At 43.2% G+C, this 23,545-nt stretch overlaps 1 protein-coding gene across 2 annotated transcripts in view; it reads left to right on the forward strand.

The window, feature by feature from the left end:
- KLF12 (KLF transcription factor 12) overlaps nt 1-23,545 on the forward strand; it is a 1,402,590-nt gene that overhangs the window by 833,965 nt on the left and 545,080 nt on the right. The window lies entirely within an intron of this gene.

Here is a 23,545-nt window from a genome sequence, read left to right on the forward strand (position 1 = left end):
TTTAAAAAGCACACGCGGCTGATGTAATGTTAATTAAGTTATGGAAAACGCGATTAAGATATGCACGTGCCGCGTTTCTTTTTGGACTTTTCATTTTCATCGATAAAAATTGCTGCCTACTTTCTGGATACGCTTAGAATTGTTCCAGTGGATGGTGACGTGAAATGCACGTCGCTAATGTGGCAATTCCAACTTCAAAAGGTTCCTGATTAGCATTCCTAAACATACATCAGAAACATGGTTTTTGTGCCTTATTGTCTCCAGTGGGCGTCTGTTTAATGGTATGGGAAGAGATTATCCCTAATTCTGGATCAAACATCGCTATTGGGTCCAGCAGGTGATACTCAGGCTACCGGATTTTCTCCATCAATGGGGAGGCTTCTATGTTGGAGTTGTAGGAGCAAACAATGCTAAAGGGCAGGCAGGAACAGCGGCTCTCCTATAAAAGATTGTTCTTTATTGGCTATGCCAGGAGGGCAGGCCTGGCATCACATAACTGAGTGCAGAAGATGTGTGCTTTATCTGATGGTTGAATTGGTGTGTGCACACTTTCCACGGCAAACCCAGTGATTCTTGCTAAGGTATTGGCAGTGGTCACTGAAGTTAAGGAATCGGACCCATTCTTCCTTTGAGGGTTTTCTGTTGTCTTGTCCAATGAGGGGCCCCGGCACATGTGTTCTGTAGCATTTCAGAAGGGCCAGTGAAGAAAAGGACTTAGAACATACCACTTGAAACTAGGTAATCTGCACTCGAATGGTTCGAACACTCTGTTCTGCAAATGTGCATTAGGAAATGCACAGATCTATCACTCAAATGCGATCACATGATCACTTTAGCAAACTAATTATGAAAGCAATTTAGTATATGCTTCCTCACTCACAATGTAGTGGCACTGGGGAGCAAGTGTAAGTGGATCTAGGTCACCTGGCCTAAGCCCCGCCCACCTGGTGCCTTCCTGGTTGCAGCTCCTTTTGCCCACTTAGCAAGCCCCGCCCACCTGGTGCCTCCCTGCTGCCACTCCATTTCACCACTTAGCAAGCCCCGCCACCTTGTGTCTTCCTGCGTGCCGCTCATTTCCACCACTTAGCAAGTCCCGCCCAACTGGTGCCTTCCTGCTTGCTGCTCTTTTCCCTACTTAAGGAGCCCTCCAGCATCTTTTCCTTTGCAGCTGGGGAGCAGGTGTAAGTGGATCTAGGTCACCTGGCCTAAGCCCCGCCCACCTGGTGCCTTCCTGGTTGCCGATCCGTTTCACCACTTAGCAAGCCCCGCCCACCTGGTGCCTTCCTGCTTGCCACTCCTTTTCACCACTTAGCAAGCCCCGCCCACCTGGTGCCTTCCTGCTTGCCGTTCCTTTTCACCACTTAGCAAGCCCGGCCCACCTGGTGCCTTCCGGCTTGCTGCTCTTTTCCCTACTTAAGGACTCCTCCAGCCTCTTTTCCTTTGCAGCTGGGGAGCAGGTGTAAGTGGATCTAGGTCACATGGCCTAAGCCCCGCCCACCTGGTGCCTTCCTGCTTGCTGCTCCTTTTCACCACTTAGCAAGCCCCGCCCACCTGGTGCCTTCCTGCTTGCCACTCCTTTTCACCACTTAGCAAGCCCCGCCCACCTGGTGCCTTCCTACTTGCCACTCCTTTTCACCACTTAGCAAGCACCGCCCACTGGGTGCCTTCCTGCATGCCGCTCCTTTTTACCACTTAGCAAGCCCCGCCCACCTGGTGCCTTCCTGGTTGCTGCTCCTTTTCACCACTTAGCAAGCCCCGCCCACCTGGTGCCTTCCTGCTTGCCACTCCTTTTCACCACTTAGCAAGCCCCACACACCTGGTGCTTTCCTGCTTGCCGCTCCTTTTCACCACTTAGCAAGCTCCGCCCACCTGGTGCCTTCCTGCTTGCCGCACTTTTCCCTACTTAAGGAGCCCTCCAGCCTCTTTTCCTTTGCAGCTGGGGAGCAGCTGTAAGTGGATCTAGGTCACCTGGCCTAAGCCCCGCCCACCTTCTTAGCCCTGCCTCTTCCTTCCTGCTCTTAACTCTTAGTTGAAGGGCATCTCTCACCCGGGCCTCCAAAGTGAAGGGCAATCAAAGAAAAGTGCTTTTGCTGTTTGGACCTGTTCGGACCAGGAGGATCCAGGGTCCGACCCCCTGCTAAAACAGCAGGTAAGCTTGCACCAACATGTGTTTACACCCTCTGTCCCAACAGGCCATCCCCACCATCTCTGGTCCCCCCGTGTTGTTCCCTTGTGCACCCCCCCCTTCCTACACACAGTAGTCTGTCCTGATACATTCTGGTTTCACCATCACCGTCTTGTGGCCAATGCTGGATTTTACTTTTATGGACTTCATTGATTCACGGTGCGTCACCCTTTCTCAACTCTCATGCTGGACTTCCTTTGCATCTTGTACTCATGGTGGCCCTGAATCATGCTGTTCCATCTTCATCTTGCATCCTGGCTTGCAACATTATGTGTTACTACTGACTACTGCAATTATATTTGCTCTCCTCTCTTGGTTCTCCACTCTTTTTGACTGCTTACTCTCTGTTCTCTCCTCCCCTCTCCCTTTTCCCATCTCCTCCCCTCCTCCCCTTACTTTCTTCTATGCACTTATTCTATCAGAATTTTCCCTGGACCTACTATGATAGCAACCTCGTCTGTCGCTCCCCTATCCCCTTACTGTTGCCCCCCCCCTCCAGCACTATCTGAAACGTTGTCAGGCCTAGTACGACAGTCACTTGTTTTGTTCCTCCCCTCCCTTTCTGCACCCCTCTCCCTCACCTTTTGTTTTCCTCCGGCTCTACCAGAAATGTCGTCAGGCTTAGTACGGTAGTCGCCTGTCTGTTTCCATTTCCTTCCCACTCTCCCCCTCCCTTCCTTATCTTAGCACTTGCACTATCTGAAATGTCGTCAGGCCGAGTACGATAGTTAATTCCCTTGTTCCCTTCCTTGCCTTGAAGCGTTTTGAAACACATTGTGTATAGGCGCTATATAAATAAACTATCATATCACTCTTCTTCCTCTAGGAAATGAAATCAGTTATTATCAAAACACTTAAACTGAATTCACGCAATGCACCAATCCAGGGTGTGACTAGCATAGGTTCATCAATATAGGAGATGACTCAGTGGTCAAAGTGTACGAAAAGAAGCAGTGGAACTATGTTTCCTACTGCAGCACCCCCCCCACTCACAAATCCCATCAGCAGGCCCCCCTCCAACGCGCAATGCAAACCCCATACCTGGTTCCCGCCTTTCCTCCATTCCACCCCACCACTCTGTGAAGGCAAAAAGAAACACAGTGAAAGAAAATGCAAAATGCATTTTAAAGAGCCCCCCATTGCCTTTACTCATTGTCCCCCACAGCAAGTAGCTTTACGCACCCAAAATGAAGGGGCATGCTAAAGATTAAAGCCACCCCTCACGCCTACCCCTGACACAGATCACTGAAAGTTACAACTTCTTCCTACACTTTTATTTTAAAACGAAAGCATTCAGGAACAGTTTCTTTTTAAAATAAAAGTATAGGAACGGTGAAACTTCATTATAAAAAGTAGAGGAGCACCGCTCCCAAACGCTGAGTTTACTATGGGCTGTTAACTATAGTTAGTTTTCCATAACAACCGGTTCAGAAATGTTATGTTTTATGGCTGTTGTTAGAACCATTTCCTGTTGTAATGGCTAACTATCTGAATTTACGTGAATGAAAACATCGTTTTGGAGTACTTCATAAACAAATGATTTGATTGTGTGTCGGATTCATTGATATTAAATATGGATGGCTTGGTTTTGAGTTTAAGAAACCGTTTTTCTGTTTATCTGGTTGGGGTGGTGGCTTCCGGTTGAATGTAAACTGGTGTCTGGTTTGTATCAGCATGCTCAGTTTACTTCTGGATTTCCTTTTCCTAAGATCCAAGTTCCCAGGTGTGAAGCAGGGAACAAGAGAACACCTAAGAGAGTGAGAAAAGCAACAGCTTGCACGAACTGGCAACACTTTGAACCCCCTGAGTTGGTATTGTTTTTCCCAGCCAGAGAGCTGCTCTGGAGCAGATTGAGATGCTGGAGAGCGGGAGGGGACTATTGATGTGATTCATAGATGTGCCATGAGTGGATGGGTCGGTGGAGCCTCGGTTTGTAGATGAAAATCAGACGTCTGGGAATAGGCCTCCTATCTTTGCCCAGCCTTGCTGGGGTTGTTTCAGAGAATGCTCAACTCACACCTTAGTTTCTAGGAGGCACAGGTTTTCTGGCAGTGGGTAGGGACTCTGCGAAATCCCAGCGTGCCACCTTTGGGTAAAGCCTCACGTTGCTTCTGGGCATCCCACCAAACCCAGAGCACCCCGTACACTCTGCAGACAGCCCACCATTGTGACTTACACACGCAGGTTACAACATTTGTTATCATGTCAGACAGTTCAGTTCACTTTGGGATTGAGTGCATTACTTCCCCTTGGGCAGCATGGCGGACAATTAACTGATGACTCAATTTGCAGTAGTTGAATAACAATGCTACATGTGCAGGCAAACAAAATCTCAAAGGATAGCTCCTGGCTTTGAAGCTTTTTCCAGCACTGAGTATTGTGGAACTACAAACTGTAGTTCGACCCATGCTTGACTCTATTACTCTTTCTCCCAATATGAAGGGGTGTTGTATAAATGGGGTTTTGTGATAGCGTGCCCTGCCTGTCCCTAGTAATCGTAGATGCAGCCGTCACAGGGATTGGGTGCCATCAACCATAATATGATTCTGGGCCTTGCAGTAGGTACACAGGAAACCTCCTTTGCCCTCTCACCTTGCTTCAGGTCTTAGGCAGGGCACTGTCATGGGTGATGCATATTCCATGCTCCTGCCCCTTTAAAGAGCCCTTAAGAGTTAAGTACAAGTTACTACGCTTGTGTCCTTGTAGCTTATGATCCCCTTGCCTGGCGGCCTGTATGTCGGAGGTGCCTGAACATAGCCTAACTGCTCTCAGTGTACAGGAAAGTGTGCCAGGGCATTCTGTCCAGCAGCGTACTGAATGTGCAGGAGATATCCAAGATGGTGGACGAGCCTAAACAAAGCTCATAGAGCATGGGCACACAGAACAGCAATACCCAATCACACAAAGATGAATCTTTGTCCTTATCCCTGGTAAACGAATCCACACACCACAGTTATGATTACTTGTAGGTGCAGTCACTCCTACGTAGGATGGCTCTGAGGCATGGGTAGGCTTCAATAAAAGCCTCAGTCAGTCAGAGAATGATATGGGGGGGGGGGGCATGAAGCATTGGAGAGCGAGGAAGGGCGGTGGCTGCAGCCACGGTCAGATTGGGAGATAAAATCTGTCTGGGCAATAAAAAGAGTGACACATTCACATAGTGCAGTTTATGAGTTTCTATAGTGTACTGTTCATGTAGAACCTGCTGGTGCATTATGGGCAAAAAGACTTTGGTAAATGGTGCATTTGTAAGTATATTGTGTAGTAAAAGTGACCAAAATTACCTGTGCACACATTGACCCACAAAAGTGTCCTGTTCTGTCCTTTTGGGTGATCCCTCTATATATTGCTCTACTGCTACATAGGCTAGTCTAAGCTTAGCCGGAGACAAATAGAGGAGGTGGTGGGGAGAAGGTGGAGACTGAGAATCAAAGGAGGATGGGAAGAGAAGAGAGAAAGTGGGGACAGACAATGAATAGGATGATGAAGGAGCAGATCCGAGAGGGGAATGGAACGTCAAGATGGTGATGGGAGGAGAGAGAAGAAATGGCAAGAGGAGCAGCAGTAAGGTGGAGACATTGGGCCTCATTACGACCCAGGCGGAGGACCATGGTGCTATTAGCACCATGGTCCATGCCGGTGTCCGCCATGGCGGAATGGGGAATTACCACCCCATTCCGAGGTTGGTGGGGCGGTATTTCCCCATGCCGCCATGGCCCTTCCACATTCCCATTTTTGCCCCCCAGGGGAATGGGGAAGGCGCTAATTACGGTACCGCAAATTGTGGTACCGTAATTAGCACCAAGGTCCCTTTGCGGGTCCCTACTTTAACGGCTGGAAAAACCAGCCGTTAAGGTCGGGTCCCGCAAAGGGACCTCGTAATTTGGCGCTAAGTGTTTAACGGCGCCGCAGCCTTTACGGCGCCGTTAAACACTTAGCGCCTGGGTCGCAATGAGGCCCATTGAGTAGGAAGCCATAGAAAGACCAATGGGGAGGTAAGCAGCAAAGTGCAAAATGTGCACTCGCCACTAGCCATCGGCTAGTGATAGTTGACTCTTGGCGAGTAATAAATGGTGTGCTGTTTATAGAAGTGAGGTGACAAGTTACTTTTTATGGCTGGCTAACAGCTTGCCACTTGACATTTTTGCCAATGAGCAGACAGGTTTGGAAAAAGATAAGGAGAAGACATCAAGGAAGAGAGACAGAAAGAGTGAGAAACAGAGACAGTGAGAAACAGAGAGAGGAAGGAGGTTAGAGGAAATGGCAGAGTTGTTGCAGGGAATCTCAGTAAGGAGGATGTTGGGGGGGCATAATGTTGAGATTGGAGATATAGAGGGTGGAAGCAGGGTGGTGGAGATATCACAGAGAAATGATGGAGATCCAACTTGGTGGTTGAAACAAGTGAGAAAACAGAGATTAGATGCAGCATTAGGAAGAGTGGGTGGGAGAACCCCAAGGTGTAGGGAAAAAGATCAAAGTAGATCAGATGTCAGTTCATTGTTCATCAATGTTGCATGCAGGGGAAGAGAGTTTCCCACTGCCTAGCTGTTCCTGGTCTACCAACACTGCATGATGGGAAAGAGAGCCTCAAAGCCCAGGACTATGTGTCTATTAATGCTGCATTTTGGGCAGGATAGACTTAAAGACTGTCACAATGGAAACTAGGATTAACATGAGGCCAAGACACATATGCACATTTAAAACAAGATTTCCACGTACTTTCTACTCGACAATTTTATTATTAAACAAAGGAAGAGGAGATAGGGCCAGAGTAAGAACGGACTGGATTAATACTATGAGTCTGGAAGTCAAGAAAGATATCAAATTTGGATGAATGGTTGTTGGATGTTCAAACCTTATCAAACCATGAAAAAGTTATGCTGTTAAAACAAGGAAGAGAGGGATATTATTCTTGAATTTGGGGGCCTTTTAATGAATTGTACAGTTAAAAGTCATGTACCATGTGTATCATTGTCTGTTTACATCAATTAGGGGGACAGTTTAATGGATATATCGAGTCGTCTGTTGTGCCTATTAATGTTGTCTTGATTGTTGTACTTCAAAGATCTATAAATTGGTTGTAAAATGGTGCTTTGTGATTGCTATTCGTTACTGTATGATTATTGGTGGAGTTGTGAATTTTACAATCTAGATGTAATGTTACGATATTAAGATTGTGTTGCTGGTCTGTTCCTTGTATGTTCATTTTAAAACAACAAATAGAGTGGATACTTTTTAAAAAAAATGAGATTTATCGGGACGTTTACTGGATTGAGGCGCATTATGTAAATGTAACCTAATCACATAAATGTTTTGACTAGGAGTTCCAACACAGCGTTATCAACTCCATTGCCACCCATAACAGGGCTGCATACAAGACTATAATCTTTGGCTCACAAAAGACCCACCCTGGGAGGAACAAGTGGAGCATATAAATATCTCCATTTCTGGCTAATGAGATCTGGCAGGATCCGTATTGAGGGGTATTGTACAAACTGGAAATATCTACTTATAGTGGAACTGTGAAAGTTGGCAACATGTTTTTCTATTTCTTATGAAAACTGGTTTGATGCAATTGCCAGCCCACAAGGCCATCAGTTGAGGCCAAGGGAATGGTCCAGCAGAGTCTCTGCCAGTCTCTGCCGAGACCGGCGCATACAACTGCCCTACACGCCTACTGAAGTTGTTTCCTCTTGGATTTTTGTGACACACCACCAGCTACAGTTGAGAAGCGAGCCAGCTGAGAGAACATTCTCCAACACTGCCTGCAACTCCACCTGCACCAGGCATGACACATCGACCCCTGATGAATCTAAAGTAAGCAAATCGGGCGGAGACAGCTCACGCCTACTCTTGCCCCACACCAGAGAATGATTACACTCCAGGGCTAACGCCACTGCCATTATGCGTTAACCTGCTACCCTTTGCACTTTTTGAGGCACCCCACCTGTAGCGACATATCCAGTCGACTTTGTGCAAATTGATGCATCATTCACACATCTCGTCGTCACACGGCCCAGCCTCGACAAAGCTGTTGCCCAACCACCTTTTGCTACAAACTGTAGCCACCCCCCTCCTAACGACACACAAGACAAGGCTCACTATGGAAGCCAATCTCCCCGACCCTGACAACATTTCACCGTCCTTCTTCATTCCTACTGCTCTTCCAGGATTTAGCACCGCCCGCCTCTTCCGCACCACAACCTTCGCACCCATATGACTTGGGCTACCAAACCATGTCTGACAAGAGCCAGAAATATGCACCTTCTAACCCGCCTCATGAAGCATAACCTGGGCCACACCATAACTTTGCTAACGATCCGTAGAAATTAGTGCCTAGGCTCCTGGTTTGCTGCAGTGTCCTTGAACAATTGCACGTTAGTTTGCTTAACTACACCAAATGTCTCAGGGATTACCCTGCCCTCTGTAAGTAAGGTTACTGTTTCTCATGCTAGTTTACTGCTGTCATTTTATAGTCGCACATGTCCACATGTTACCAATGTCTCAGGGATTACCATGCATTCTGCAAGTAAGGTTAATGACTCTCATGCTAGCTTACTGCAATCGCCTAGTGTCTTGTTCCAGTCACAAGACCTCAGTACCGTCCTTTCCTAAGCCTTCCAACATCAACCATAACTCTTCCATAACTATAGCTTCCAGGGACATGACCTATGTAACTGAATGTCCTTTTCCCCCCTGCCCTCCCAGCACCGCTCAAAGGAGCCTTAATTAACTCTAGGGGCCTCATTACACGGATGGCGGTATTAGCACATGGACCAAGGTGCCATCAGCACCTTGGTCCATGCCGGTAAAAGACTGCACCGGCTTGGTGGAAAGGGGAATTACCGCCCCATTCCAAGGTTGGTGGGGCGGTAATTCCCCCTTCCACCACTGCCCTTCCCCATTCCCATTTTTGCCCCATAGGGCATAATGGGAATGGGGAAGGTGCTAATTACGGCACCGCAATTTTGCGGTGCCGTAATTAGCACCAAGGTCCCTTAGCGGGTTGGTTTATAATGCCTGCAAAAAGCAGGCGTTAAAGCACCAACCCGCTAAGGGACCTCGTAGTAAGGCGGTAATGGTTAACGGTCACCGTTACCATTAACGGTGACCGTTAACCATTATCGCCATCCGTGTAATGAGGCCCTAGGTCTTTACCTGCATACGCACTATATATTCATGACCTCATCACATGCAACCACCAAGATATTCTGGCCATCACAGAAACCTGGTTACACCCTGCCGCCAGGCCCTCGCTATCCCTGGCGATCCCCAACAAGTATGCAATCTACAGGAAAGACAGGCACACAAATAAATGGGGGAAAACATTAATTGCAAAGGAAACACTACCTATTCGTGATATAAGTAACCCAGCCTTCCAATCGGGTGAACTATTGGCCATCAAACTAACCTTCTCCCACACAGCCACTCTGAACCTTCACCTTATCTACATGCTACCGAGCCCATACTCTCCTTTGAGGAAGACATAGTATCACTCCTCTCATTGGAAACTAAACCATCATCCAGAATTGCTATCCTGGGTGAACTAAACCTTGGTTTCAATGATCCTTCAGACACCCATGCATTATCCTTAGCCAAGTCCTTAGATACTCTGGGATTCAACCATTGTATTTGCGAACCCACGCACATCAAAGGCCAGACATTAGATTGGCTCGCCGAATTCAATAGCAACATCAAGATACTATCCAACCTACCTTGCCCTGGGTCAGACCTCAGTGTAATCTCCTTCGCCATCCCTGTGCACAATTCCCTGATCCAAGCACCCCAGCCCTCCTAACCAGAAAGGCACAGAACATTATCACACCATGATCCTACCACTACTGGAGCCCCTCATTAGCCCCTCCCAACTCCACTCCCAGGACCCTACAGACTTGCTTGAACTCTACAACAATATCCTCCTGCAAGCTATTGACAAAGTCGCACCATTGAGCGAGCATAAGCCTAAACCTCTAGCTCACCCAAACATTTGGTTTACCACACATCTAAAACCATTCGCTCCACGAAGCGAGCTGCTGAAACATCCTAGAGAAAGCATCCATGAGACTCCAATAAAGTGATATTCACCACCCTATCTAAAACTTACAAATTAGCCATCTGCCAAGAAAAAGACAAATATTCACACAATGAAAGGATTGATAATGCAAAATCAAGCTCTAGAGAGATCTTCCTTCTACTGTGCAAACTTGAGACACCAATTGCCCCACAAGCTAATTCTCTTGAAGACTATACTTGGTGCACTAACGTCCAAAATGCATTCTTGGACAAAATAGCATCACTCCAATTGAAAATCCAAGTAAAAATAAATCCAAGGAAAAAAGCTGAACGCTTGAGCTCCGAAATGCCACCAACCCCAACCCGAGCACCTTGAAGTCAAGAAAATCCTCAGCGTCCTTAAACCATCCAGATGGCAATGCGACATATGCCCTGCTTCAGTTATCAAAGACTGCACCACATAGCTAGCCCCGCAATTGTAAATTCCACCTTCGCTATTAGCATGGTCCCTACCAACCTCAAAGATGCCTGGGTCCTCCCCCTCCTAAAAAAACAACTGTGGACCCCAGCATCCCCACAAATTATTGCCCCATCACAACAGTCCCTTTCCTCCTAAAGATTCTGGACAGGGTAGCTTACCTACAGATTAAAAAACATAACAATCTTCTAGGCCTGCCCCAGTTTGGCTTCCAGCCAGGCCACGGAACTGAATCAGCTCTGATTGACCTAAAAATACAAATGGACGAGTGTAAGGACAACAGCAAACTGGCCCTCCTCCTCGACTGCTTTCAACCTAGTGGACCACAAAACCTTGTGCCTTCACTTGGCCTCATTAGCCCACTACTCACCAAAAGCAATAACCTCGATTGAATCATTCTTGTCTAACAGAACCATGAGAGTTTTTTCACTGTTAGCCTCCGCAGCCCCTGCCCCAGTCACCTGTGGTGTCCTCCAAGAATCCTGCGTCTCTCCAGCACTCTACAAAATTTTTACAAAGCCCCTCTTTGACCTCCTTGGCTCTTTGGGTATCCTCTACACAAACTATGCAGACGATACCCAAATCCTCATTCTTATCACACGCAACTATGACACTGACACTAATTACCTGAATACTGTCTACCAAAACATTCAGGCTTGGATGGCCACACGTTCGTTGTGCCTCAATGATGATAAAATGGAGCTGCTGCTCATAGGATTACACAACCGATTAACCAAACTTGGCAAGATCTACTCACCCTTCACTATAGAAGGAAACTCATAAAGCAGTAAAAACTCTGGGAGTATACTTGGATGCATCCCTGACACTAACAAGACAGGTTAACGTGATACCCTCTTCTTCAGCCTACACAACTAAATTAATCAATGCAGTAGACACTTCCTGTCCACAGACAGCTGCCTCACCTTAGCCAGAGCCCTCATCTTGTCGAGGCTTGACTACCGCAATGCCCTATTTGCCGGAACCTCCAAAAGTAACCTAAAGAAATTTCAGGTAATCCAAAATAATGCTCTGAGAGCAGCGCTGAATATCCAGAAAAAAGAACATATCTCTGCTGCCAGAGGAAATGCCCATTGGCTCCCAATCTGTGAGATCATTAATTTCAAAAGTCTCGCCCTCACATACAAATGCCTAGCAAACACCGCCCCGAAATACCTTACCAATACATTTAAGAAAACTCAATCGAATAGAACAACCAGAGCCTCTCAAGCTAACATGCTGCGTACACCTAAATTCACACTTCAAAAATCTGGAGGATGCAGCTTCCCTCTAGTAGCAGCCAAACACTGGAATGCCTTACCTCCCCACCTTAGGGCCGAAACATCCTTCTGGTCCTTCCTAAAAAGGCTCAAAACTTGGCTTTTTTCACAAGACAACTAACTTCCAGTATGCCTTCCTTCAGAATAATGCACTTCTGGCAATTGTGATCCAACAAATTGTTTCTTTAGACCTTTGTACTATACCTCTGCAACTACTGTAACCATCACTTGTTCTATACTAATGCAATGTCTGTAACCAGCGCCCTGATGACTACGTGTTTGGTGTGCTATACAAATATACAGATAAATAAATAGTGCTCATTTGATCAACACCGGAAGGAAGAAAAACTAAGTTGGCCTAGTTTGTCTTGGAACCTGTGAAGTGCACGTTACACACACACACAACTCTTCATCAAGTGTATTAGCTGCTGAAATATGCTAATGGGATTTCAACATCTGGGTTACAGTACTACCCCTTTTCACGTGCAAAATATTACAAAACATTATGCACAACTCTTGTGAACAGCCAAAACCTTTTCAAAATACAAACTAGCACTTCAGTGTTCATGCCCCTTGTAGGTAGTCCATGTGTTGTCTGTTGTCTAAATAGAACATGTGTACGCTATTTACGCTGTGGGGAGAGACCAGAACATTATTTTCATGTCAACTAGGGTGCTTTTAAAATGTTGATGTCCTTAAATGTACAATTGCCATATTATCAACTATCACCCGTAAATGCTGAATATAAATATCTTACATTTCACTACACCTGCGAAAGGTGTAAACATTGGCTCCCTGTAGTGCGGGGGGGGGGGGGTGGGGGCCTGCTGCCACATGTCCTGGCCTTCCATTTCTTCATTACTCCTAGCCCTACTGTTCCTTGTCCCAGTACTTGTGTATGAAGCATTTTACCTCATACACAAATACTGGAATGAGGTAGAGGGACATGGAGGTAATACCTGGCCTATTTACCTGTAATTCTAATTACTCCTAGTCCCACTCATCCTTGTCCCAGTACTAACCTTTGAGGCAAGGTGCCTCATACGTAAGCACTGGCACGAGGAAGAGGGACGTGGAGGTAATTCTGGGCACAGGAGCTGATTATGGTGGTTGGGATTGGGTCTAAGTGGTTGGTAGGGAGAGGGTGGCTAGACAGGCATTTGGGGGCAGCCAGTCTAGTCATTTCTTACTTTGGCCTGACTTTTTTTTTAAATGGGCATCTCTGATAGAGCAGTCCTCCTAAGTCTAATTACCTGGCTAAACTGGCATTTGGTTGCTGCCAATCTAGCCGTTTCTTACTGTGGTATTATATATTTTTACTGGGCATCTGTGGAAAAAGTAACCATGAAAAGTGTTATTGCTTCAACTGGTATTTTGGTTCAACCAGTCTAGGTATGTCTCAATGTGGCATGGCATTTTTTACTGTAATATGTTATTGCATGTCTAGATTGGTCTACATTGTGCAGCCAGTTGGAGATGTTTTCATTGTGGCATGGCATTTTGTAATAGCAAAGCATTAAATTAATTAACGCATTAATATTCCTGTGCAATGTTGGTGACTTGCATGAATTGCATATTTGGATTGGTGTTAACCTTAAAAACAATTGCAAACTCTCTGGCTTTTTAGCCAATTTTTCTCATAATGGATGCTGTATAATGCATTAAAACACATATTTATATATTTTTCCAGGTGCAGTGTGCGGCATGCCCCTGCAGCAGTATGATTGTGTGTATTGTGCAAGCGGGATAGTCTATGCCTGACCAGAGTGTGGCGCGACCCATGATTTGTTGCCGAGCTGGGGGGAGGGCCTCAACATGGTTTGCGTGGTGGACCTCAAATTCTGTACTACGCCACTTGGTATTAAGTTAGATTTTCGTTGATGACATAGAATACAAATAATACTATGTCAGTGTTTGTGTTTATCTTTCAGTGCGATTAGAAAAAAATATTGTTTTAAGATTTACAAATCTGAAACAAATGTTGCCAATGAGATGCAGGCATTTTTGGATAGTGATAAAAGCATGGTGTTTGTATCACATTTAGCAGTCTCCTTTCGTCAGCATGTGGTTATTCATAAAAAAAAAATGGGCATCTTCGTTTTGAAGGCAATCGGAACAGCCTCTATTGATGACATTGCCATAGCAACTCAAAGGTCTCTTGAGCTGTCTCCTTTCTGCACTCTATGCCGTTTATTAGGTGCTGTCTGTTCTACCATGGGTAATTATCATTAGGTAGAAAATAGATTGTGAACGTGGGTGGACTGCTGGGCGGGTGCAGTCTGGGTGATTTAATTGAAAGAGCTTTGAAATACAATTTAAAAGGAATATTACAAATCCAGGATGAGTTAGCTGTTGATCCCTATTGGATGAACCAAACCGCTTGTTTCAGATGGCTCGCCAAAGGAAAGGAAAGCGCTAAAAAACTATGGTGAACTTCAGTTAGCAACAAAGGAAAGGTGTCAAAATGTATTTTTTAGAGCATGTTCACCAGCATATGCAATGTATAAAAAGACTATTATAGAAAATAACACATTTTCATGATTTCAAAGAACAGCCAAAAATATTGTGATAATTAGAGCTTTGTAAATGAGCTAACTCTTTTTTTGTTTAGAAGTTTCAGGAAAAGGTTTGTGGCATTTTGAAATCTAGTTACTTCAGTGAGGTGAGGTAGATCCTTTTACATAAGCATTGCTGGAGTAAATATGGTCAGACTGTACTGAGTACAGATTAGTTAGATGGTACCATATTCTACAATTACCTGTTTCAGCATATTTTCGATTGGTTCTGAACTTTATTTGTAGCTTTTATTTGGAAATATTGTTCTTATTTTCAAGCCAGTTTCATTAATGTGCCGTCCATTTCATGGACATAGTTTAGCTGGCTTGCCCTTGACATTACAGAAAGGTCTGTCAGCACTTCCCGATGTGGTGTTAGCCAGCAATTGAGGATTGGATGAGAAAACGTTTCCATTTAACGGTCCTGTTCCATTGCGCTTTCAACACAGACACAAGAAACTGCTTCGGAAGCCAATAGCTCCTGCTACAAATGTGTGTAATAATATTATTAATAATAATAATAATAATAATACTAATTATAATAATGCATGCTAATTGATATAATAGTGCCCTATATTGTATAGCTTAAAATGAACCAAAACCTAATTTCATTATGTATTGCCATTTAAATAGCACACTTTTATCCAAAGCGCTGAACATAGACCATGACAGTATCCAATTAAGGATATATTTACAAATACACGAAATCAAATACAAGCATGTCAGTAAAAAAAAACTCTTGTCCTCCACAGACCCCCCCTTTTTTTTGCATATTAGGTAACTTTGGGTCTCACTCTAAGTTAACAAGGGAATCCAGACGTGGACCACTTTCTCACTTTTCTTAGAGAGGCACAGCTCCACCTCACTGATGATGCTCAACAAGGCTGAAACACGTGTATGGGGTTGCTGTTCGTACTCTTGTTCAGGGGAGAATTGCCTAGCATTTCAGTGCTGGAGTGCCCCTGGGCAGGACAAAGGGCCTCATTACGACCCTGGCGGAAGACCATGGTGCTATTAGCACCATGGTCTATGCCGGTAAGTTACCGACTCCGCCATGGAGAAAGGGGGAATTACCACCCCATTACAAGGGCCCTTCCCCATTTCCATTTTTGCCCCATAGGGCTCAATGGGAATGGGGAAGGCGCTAAGTACGGTGCGTTAAAGACCTGGTTGAGACTCTCCCAGGGCCATCCACCCAAGAACAGGTCAATGGGCTGTGTTTGTGCTGGTAGAGACTCCTAGACCGCCCTTTGTTTTGAATGTGTAGAAGATGTTTACGTTTTTTATACACTGATAAGGTAAAGCAGGAACAAATATCTCAATGAAGTGCATATCATATGTTAGGGGCCAAAAGTTTAAATGAACAACAATGTGACTCAAAACAAGAAACTATAGGAAGCTTGTGAAGACGAGTTAAGTGGACTATGATATTGGATGAAGACCTAAAACCATAAAGAAGCCATACTGACGAGTGCACTCTAGATTGAAGAGGAATTGTTGCATATTTTAGAATATTTACATACAGTGAACAAGAATAATTTTTGTGTGACCAAGCACTCTGCGACCGTGAAAAGCGTTGCCTTTTTACCCCGTGTGCCCTCCACATGCTGTGTATTTTAACAAATAAAACGCTCAAAGCCATTCAATCTTGGTTATTTTTTCCATTGTTTTTGGCATCTTCTGACCCAGAGTGCGGTCTGCCTTCCGAACAAATCACTTAAAATGCATATTTATCTCACTTGGTTCCCCTATTTGTGTGGGATTGGGAATATATTGTTTATTTGAAGGTGATTCAAATAGAGATAATGGCCAGCTTTGATGTGACTCCATCAGGTTTGATTTGGTAAAATAATACTCTAAAGGATTTTTAACTCTGCTCTAATCACATGTGTGTTCTCTCCTCAGAATATGTATGTGCAGTTCCCAATTAACATGTATGGGCAATTTTCAGATAAGGGACTGCAAGGGTTTAACACAGTGAACACTTTTCTATGAATACAAGGGATTATCTGTGCTAATTTCATTTGTGCAATATCTAATTTATGACTAGACAAGACTCACACTGGCCGCAAGTTTTGCATGATATCATATTAGACAATAGTGTGTTGTGACTACACTATGGCATGTTAGATATTATGTCAGCATGAACTAAGGATTCTATTTAATGGTGCTTAATTTCACTAAAGCGATCTTTGCATCAACATGCAGTATATTTCTAAATTGCTCCTCCCAATACAAAAAGACATACAATTATAAGGAAATGACATCCCCTTGGGATTCATTTTAAATAGGAGACATGGTATTTTAAATAAGACTGCACTGAGTCTTTGTAAAATAAAAGGTGGCCCACATAAACATTCTATACCAATCATTTTTGTCATATGGGTGGCTATCGCGTCCTTTATGAACCAAAACTAAAACTGATGTATTTTATTTCGAACACATTTTCGGTGCTTCAAACATTGTGGGATCTTCTGTGTATGATTGGATCAATAGGGATATGGAAGGCACTTAATGGTAATCTGGCCTTATTCATTTAGTTTTGGGTTCAATATTGCACAGCACTGTTGTTGTATATCTTTGTAAAAACAAAATAATGGTTTTATATAGGAACAATTAATGCAGGAAAACACTTTGCACTGACAAGTCCTGATTACAAAATAGGTTGATGGAAATAATTAAAGCTTTATAGTTCTGATCCAAACGCTTTATCAGGCGTTATGGGCCCTGAAGACTGAGATAAAGGCCCAAGCACAGCAAGGGTATTTAATGAAGATCACATGCCTATGACATCTGTTATGGCCCTATAAAGCTATTTTAACCTGCATCTCTCTTGGTAGCATAAAGTAGTAAATTATATATGAATATATAGGTGTTATTAGAAAGATCCACTGGGCCAATGCAGGGAATTGTCACATGTACACCCCTCCTTACGGATGGCCTTGTAACTAGCATTCTGAACAATGTGTGGGCTATTCAAACCAATCTGGCAACTATACTGGTCGTACAGCCCACAAATTGTCCATTGAGAACGCAAAATCAACATTCCAAGGGTTAAAAATGTATGAAAAAGCAAAGAAACACTTAAAGCGAGACTGCCAAGCTGAAGCAGAGAAAAAGACACAAGAACGTATGGAGAAAACCAATGGATACATGTTGGGAAAAAAATCAAAATAAAGGTCCTGCTAAATATGCTGAAAGGCTGTGCAGATACAAAACATGTTCATTTTTGTAAGTTCAAACCATGTACTTCTCCAGCACTTTCTAATATACATTGTGTATGCGTCAGCCTTGCCTGTATGGAAAGTGCATTTTCAATCTATGGAAATTCCAATGTTGATACACACCCTAACCCTTAGAACAGTTCAAATGATTAAAAAGGCCCATATTTTTTTATTTTATTTTATTATTGTTTTAGCTGTTTTAAACAACTTTTCAATATACAAATTCATAATTTTCCAATTTAAAAAGCAAACTAAATATTCAATTTATAGTGTACAATGTACAGACTCAAGTAGCCAAAATAGAACTTTTCACTTAACAGCAGACTCATATATATACATAATACTAGTTATTAAAATTAGGACAGACAATCAGACAGTAGGTAACAATTAAAGAATAAAAAATGATTATTACATACAACTAATTCATGAAACCTGCGTTTGTAGATCACTAGAACAATTAGTTGTCACAGTTTTTACTTGTCCGATCGGCTTAGATGCTGCTTGAGACTTTGTAACTTCCACTCATAAAGTGTTACCCAAATCCAAAGCCATTAAAAATTTAGTCAGTGCTATCTGTGCCCAACAATTATTTGAACACAATAAAAAGGACCAGCGCATATCATGGTCAACAGATTCTATGAATGAAATCACTTTTGAGAAGTGCATTAATCTTTGAGCAGTTAGTTGAGTGCAATCACAGACCAAATGTTCTAAAGATTCGATGGTATTCGGATCTCTACAGAATCTACAGAACACAAGTTCCTGAGGTCTCAAGTTACGTCTTACCTGGACTTGATAAGTTGGCCACAGATCGAGTCGTGCTCTCAAGAACCCTGCTCTTAATATTACAGATGGGAATTTTAACAAATAAGTCTCAGGACTTTTTACTGCTTTAGGCCAGAACCGAAACTTACATGGCTGACGATAGTTTTCACACTTGTCTATGGTAGTATTCCAGTCTAATTGGTACATGTTTTTTTTCGACTTCACTGGGTTAGTAATTAGCATATGGATAGTTATATTTGCATTTGCTAGATTTTCCAGACAGAAGTCAACCCATAGTTTTGCAAAGACCTTATCTGAAGACAGCATATAGTTGGCAATTGTCGATAGCATATTTACTTTTTGATTTGCAAGTAAACATTTGCGGAGTAACATACAACAACGCCAAGTATAAACTGCATGCATAGAAATCAGGCCTAGTTCATAACGCAGCCATGAGCCGGGAACACATTGAGGCAAGTTAAGCACTGCCGCCAATATTTTGCTTCAAATCTATCCAAATTTAGATTTTGACAATTCAGGAGTGTTTCCGCCCCATATAGGATTGAGGGGATTACTTTAATTGTCCAGAAGATTATTGCTGGTTTTATAGTAAATTTGCCAAACTTGTGTAGTATAACTCTGGTCTGTGAAATGGCCGTAGTCAATTTAGCCTCCATGCGTTCCACTTGGCTACATGGTTTAATGGAACCTCCAAAATCAATGCCCAACTAGGTATAGGTTGTCACAGTTTCTAAGGGTGTGTTATTTATTGACCATTTAAACCTGTACCTGTGAAGGCGATTTGTCTGGTAGACTACAATCTGGGTTTTCTTAGTATTAACTACCAATTGGTTCTCGGATAGGTACAGGTTAAACGCATCAATCAGATTCTGTAAACCCTTCTGCGTGTTTGATATAAGGACTATATCATCCGCATAATTCAGATTGGTAATTTTTTTGCCCATTAAAGGCTGGGTTATCAGATGGAATTTGCAAAAAAAACGAACTTAGTTCATGTATAAAGTAATTGAAAATTGCAGCGGCTAATAAGCAGCCTTGCTTTAGACCACGTGCTGTCTTGATTGGAGCAGACAGCAAACCCTCCAGAGTTAGTCTTATTCAAATCGATATTTCGGCACGGAAGGTACGAATGATATCTTGGATATCTGGAGGCAGCTGTCTCTTCTTAATTTCGCCATTAATAGAGCACGGGATACAGAATCAAATGCAGCGTGTAAATCAATAAACGCGAAATAAACTTATTGTTTATGTGATTGACAAAGGGATTTTATGGCATTCAGGGTTAGAAGATTAACACAGGTGCCTAGACCCGCGACAAAACCCGATTGTTGGCGATCTCGCTTGCCACTAGATTCAGTCCATTGATTAAATTCTGCCAATACCAATTTTGCAAACATTTTCCCTGGGGCGTCCAGTAATGCAATCGGACGATAATTTCGAGGGCTAGAGCGGTCACCCTTCTTATATATTGAAACTATTACAGAGCATAGCCAAGATGCCGGCAGCTTGCGATGGGCCATCACTTTTTGGAAAATTGCATTAAGGTTTTTGGCCCAAAGCCTTGGATTTTCTTTCAAAATGGCATTATGGAGACCAACAGGGCCAGCAGCTCTCGATGAGCGTAACTTTTGGATCAGCTCTTCCAGTAAAAGAGGTGAGCATTGGATATTCCAAGAGATGGTGGATAGGATCTTATAGTTATCAGGCTTAAAGGTTGGATCTCAATATAAATCAGAAAAATGTGATGTCCAATCGTCTTCTGATACCGCACTAGTTTGTACATATGCTTGTGACGAATTTGGATGAAAATTAAAAAGGCGCCATATTTTGGCAGAGTTTCTTGACCAAATGGAAGTAAGCATGGCTTCACCATCTTGTTGGAAGATCCATGCTTGACGCCCACGAATCCAGTTCAAATATTTGCATTTAGCCGCCTTCAGGGCGCTATTTATGTTAACATTATTTGTAGCAATGATTTGTCTCTTTGCGGTATTCGGCCTTTCGTAATTTAATTTCAAGGTCAAACGAATGCTTATGGGTTTTTACCTTTGGGTTTTGCACAATGGTATTTCGAAAAGGTTCCAGAAAATCAGTGTATTCAATCAATTTATGTGAGCTGTCTGACTTGTTTATTGCATGTGAAAACTTCATTAAGTTACCATGTGACCATTTTAGGCGGTTTTTGGTATTATTAACCATTAGGGGTTGGGTCAGCCATTGTTTTGTGGGGGGAGCAGAAGACGATTTAAGCTGTAGTGAAAGTAGATGATGATCACTTAGTGACTGTGGAATAATCTCGAACAAAGCTACTCTATCAAGCATTAATTGTTCGACATAGATATAGTCAATGATACTTTGACTTTGATTACGCTGCCACGTAGGGTTTGGGGGTATATCTCATTCTACTGAACCATTTAGAACACGCATATTTCGATCACTCATAAGGCGGGACTAGATGGAACAGGCCTTCATTTTAGTTTTGGTATCGAGAGACACACAGTCCATATTTAAATCACCCACTATGATAGTTTCAGTAATACCAGATGTTGTAGATATTAAGTCTAAAAGCCCCGTTAATCCCTCAAAAAAGGCCACGTCAGGTAGCCCTGCCGAATTACGATAGATATTGATAAGGGCAATTACGTGGTCATTACATATAATTTTCACTAATTGCATAAAGATGTTAACATGAATCCATGCTTAAATTTTAAATCCAATTTTCTTGTTAGCAGCCACCATTAAGCCAGACGAAGGCCGTCCACGAGGTCCCATCCTTGCAGGTAATAATACAACATCAAAATTGTCCCAAGATGGAGGGTCCAAATACCAGGTCTCTTGAAGAGCAATTATAGCATAATCAGCTAAAGATTTTAGAGAAGCATGCAAGTGGGCATTGCCTCGAGTGTTCCAGCAGGCTACCTTAATGACATAAGGTTGTGATGACGTTGATGGTTAACTCCTAGGTGTCTGCATGTCATCACATGAACTAAAGTAAATTTGAGGTTGGGGATCAGATGGAACAACCTCACGTTTTTCAATGCGATCTGGGTCTTGGGCAAGTAAGAATCCCATATCAAATAAGGTCATCTTGGCCAGCCATATAGTGTTTAGAACTATGTCTGAGGGGATCCATAATCTCACAATCGCTGTGGAGGCTTCAGTAAGGTATTCAACTTGCGCGATGTCATGTGATGTAAAATCCTCCAATTCAAAGACATCGCTAAAGATATTCAGAACGCTTTGTCTATTTAAATTGTAAGTGAGATAAGGGCCCTCACAGCATTTTAAGATTAGTGTGTGACAAGCTGAAGCAAAAGGGATGGAATGGCGAGACTGCTTAATTTTAGTATTTTTCGGCCCATTATTACCTAAAGATATGCTGTTTCTTTCCTGGTTGTATTTTGGATTTAGTGGTGTCGGACAGGAAGTTCGTATAGATACATTCAGGCCTCCATTAAGAATTGGGTTCAAAGGATTTGCTTGTTGTACCACTGGAGATGTCCAGGATACTGATTTTGATTGAATTTCAGAGGCTGGCTTCTTTGCCTGCTCATTCTTATACGTGCCACGTTCATTCATATAAGAGTCTAATGCTTTATGCATTTCCCTCAGAATAATAGATCTTTGTAAATCTATTTCGTTGGAATTTGGCATTTGTGACGATTTATCTGAAGGTGTTGCTAATGGCTTAGATGAAATTGGTTTTTGATTTCGGTCATTATACCCCATTTCAAGCATTTCAACCAAATTATCCAACGGTTCGTGGACCGCAGAGCTAACAGAGGAAGACTGACCATCAGTTATCGGTACAACATTATCAGCAGTTAATGGAGTAATCATTGGGGGCTCTGGATCCACAGAATGAGTCATAGTTATTTTTTTAAAGAAAGGTTTTAAAGACGCTTTTGTCATTCTTGCAGCAGGCATGTTTTTTGTTTTTTTTTAGGGTTGATGCTCTTGTGATCTTCTTGACTTTTGAAGAGATTGGAAGAGCAGCGTCTGTTGTAGGTGCAGTACCGGTCGAAATGGATTGTACATTATCCATCATGGGATCAAGTACTATTGAGTCCTGCACACACTGCCACGAGTTATTTGTTATCAGTGGATGGGTGTGAGGCAAGTTTGGAGGACTTGATGTAATTATGTGGGAAATAATGGGCACCACAGGTTGAGGGGCATCAATGGGAATGACTGGCTCTATTGCATTCAGGTTGCCACTTAGATCAATGCATGGTTTGTCGTCAAGTGAAAGCGAAACGGCTTGGGGAGCCAGTTTCACTTGTTGAGTCCATAGCAGTAAATCGTCCAACTTAGACTCTTGTTTCATTATTTTTGCATCCAGCACTTCAAAGAGTTTAAACAAGGATAGTAAGAGTGGTATTAATTGCTGTCATGGTAGTTTGTAACAGCAGTGATTGAGTTTCAGAAGCGTCAGCATGTGGTCTCGCCGTAGGACGGCGTGGTGTTGGGTGTACGTATGATATGGCAGACAAAGAATGAATTGATATTGGAAGCTCAGGTGACAGACACATTTTGTAAAGTATTTTGAGGATTTTGAATCGATATCGGGGACACACACTGACTCACATAAAGGGAGACCTCTGGATTGTCTGGGTCTTCTGGTGTATAGTCAGTTGACATAGTGGATTGATTATTACCTTGGACCGCTTGGGGAGGGATAACAGAGGGCGAATTTAACATGGTATTATCAGAGAGATCTCGAGGGGCCATCAAACTCATCACAGTTCTAGTGAGAGGCTGCTGAACTGGTAAGCCAGAGTTACTATGTATTTTAAGTGGCTGGGGTGTCTGTACATTCATGTGAGCACCTTGTTTTGGAGTTGACAGAAATGTGGGATTGAACGCTGGTATACAGGCTCCCCTTGAGATACAGGGGCGTGGTGTCAGCACAATAGACTTGTATGAAGTATTTTTTTTTTTTTGCAAGTTATTCTGATTACCATCAAAGCTATTGCAAACATTTACCGTTGGGGGCATATCAGTTTTCAATGAATAGAGCCGCCCAC

Source organism: Ambystoma mexicanum, chromosome 7q (genome assembly GCF_040938575.1).
Source record: "Ambystoma mexicanum isolate Mex_15411 chromosome 7q, UKY_AmexF1_1, whole genome shotgun sequence".
Lineage (NCBI taxonomy): Eukaryota > Metazoa > Chordata > Amphibia > Caudata > Ambystomatidae > Ambystoma > Ambystoma mexicanum.